Raw genomic sequence first — 2385 nt, forward strand, 5'->3', positions numbered from 1 at the left:
CCCAGCTAATTTTTTGTATTTTTAGTAGAGACGGGGTTTCACCGTGTTGACCAGGATGGTCTCGATCTCTTGACCTCGTGATCCACCCGCCTCGGCCTCCCAAAGTGCTGGGATTACAGGCTTGAGCCACCGCGCCCGGCCTAATTTTTGTATTTTTAGTAGAGACAGGGCTTTACCATCTTGGCCAGGACGGTCTTCAACTCCTGACCTCATGATACACCTGCCTAGGCCTCCCAAAGTGCTGGGATTACAGGCGTGAGCCACCATGACTGACTGACAAACTCTCTTAAGTGCTGAAGCAATTCTTATAAATATGAATGCATTTAGCATATAAATGTGGCGAACTTGAAGTCTGACTGGCTGTTCTGGTACTCTCTGTAAAAGAGCAAACCCCAAGTCCCCAGATCATTTAATCAGTTACACATTTAATATTGGAATCATGAGGCAATCTGTTATTTTAATAGACTGAGTTCTCTTAAACATGATAAGAATATAAAATAGCTGGGCACAGTGGCTCGTGCCTGTAATCTCAGCACTTTGGGAGGCTGGGGCGGGCGGATCACCTGAGGTCAGGAGTTCGAGAGCAGCCTGGCAAACATGGTGAAACCCTGTCTCTACTAAAAATACAAAAAATTAGCTGGGTGTAGTGGTGAGCACATGTAATCCCAGCTACTTGGGAGGCTGAGGCAGGAGAATTACTTGAACCGAGGAGGTGGAGGTTACAGTGAGCCAAGATCATGCCATTGCACTCCAGCCTGGGTGATAGAGTTGAGACTCTCTTAAAATAAAATAAAATAGAAAAAACACCTTAATAGGAAAGATTAGGATTTTGTTCTTTTTGCATTTCTGTACCTAATTCAAATCTTCCTGGGGGTAAAAATTACTTACTCACTAAGGGAATAATTCAGTCATTTCAAACAATTTTTGAGGGTCTCTGCTCACCCGTTTGATGCTGTATAATGATCTGGGATTCTTGTCTGTGACCCTGATGGGCCATTCCGAGGTCTATTTACACACACTTATCTCAAGGCCTTCTGTGTGGGTCATCTTAGAACCCTGGGACTGCCTTTGTCCACAGCCTTGGGTTTGAGTCATATCACTACCTAATTCTTCCCTCTGTTCACAGAAATCTGGTAACTACATCAGCAATGTAGTTTCTACAGAGCTGATTAGGTTTTTTATTTATTTGCTTCATAAGATTTAAAAATGTCTGAAGACCTTGAAACATCACAGTATTAATAGCTGACGCCTATGGAAGGCCTGCTATGTACCGAGCATCTTTCTACATGTTCTTCGTTTGTTAATTCACTCAATCCTTTTTTTTTTTTTTTGAGACAGTCTCACTCTGTCACTCAGGCTGGAGGTGCAGTGGTACGATCTTGGCTTACTGCAACCTCTGCCTCCTGGGTTCAAGCAATCCTCCAGCCTCAGCTTCCTGAGTAGCTGGGATTATAGATGCATGCCACCATGCCTGGCTAGTTTTTGTATTTTTAGTAGAGATGGGGTTTCACCATGTTGGCCAGGCTGGTTTCGAACTCCTGATCTTAAGTGATCCGTCCGCCTCGGCCTCCCAGAATGCTGGGATTATAGGCATGAGCCGCCATGCCTGGCCTAATTCACTCAATTCTAACAATGCTTGAAGTAGGCCCTATGATTTTTCTCGTTTACAGATAAAGGAACGGAGCACAGGGAGATTAGGTATTATGCCCAAAGTCACCTTACCAGAGCCATGTTCTCGCCTGGGACTTTGATTTTCCTAAATATCCTGGTAGAACCCGTACAACTCTTGTAATGATTAAAATGATTCTTGCTCTCTCAAGAGTTTGTATGACTGCTCAGTCATGAATTCACACATACATTCACATGGGCTGATGTCTGCTTTTCACACACGTGCTTGGATGGCAAATCCATTCTGTTTTTTCCCTAAGAAGGTGATCTTTCTGGCTAGGCGTGGTGACTCAACGCATGTAATCCCAGCACTTTGTGAGGCCGAGGCGAGTGGATCACCTGAGGTCAGGAGTCTCTTGACACCAGCCTGACCAAGATGCTGAGACTCCACCTCTACTAAAAAAATACAAAATTAGCTGGGCGTGGTGCCTCAGCTACCTGGGAGGCTGAGGCAGGAGAATTGCTTGAACCTGCAAGATGGAGGTTGCAGTGAGCTGAGATCATACCACTGTACTCCAGCCTGGGCAACAGGAGTGAAACTCTATCTCAAAAAAAAAAAAAAAAAAAAAATCCTAGATGGAAGCTTGAGCTGATTTTTTAATGAAACCTATGAAACCTGTGTGAAGCAGTGAGGGAAAAAGGTGTGCTAAAATTATATCACTTTTAGAGCAGAGAATTTTATACATATTGATGAATTCTTTTTTTTTTTTTTTTTTT

Source organism: Sapajus apella, unplaced genomic scaffold (assembly GCF_009761245.1).
Source record: "Sapajus apella isolate SASKATOON/1434 unplaced genomic scaffold, GSC_monkey_1.0 scaffold160, whole genome shotgun sequence".
Lineage (NCBI taxonomy): Eukaryota > Metazoa > Chordata > Mammalia > Primates > Cebidae > Sapajus > Sapajus apella.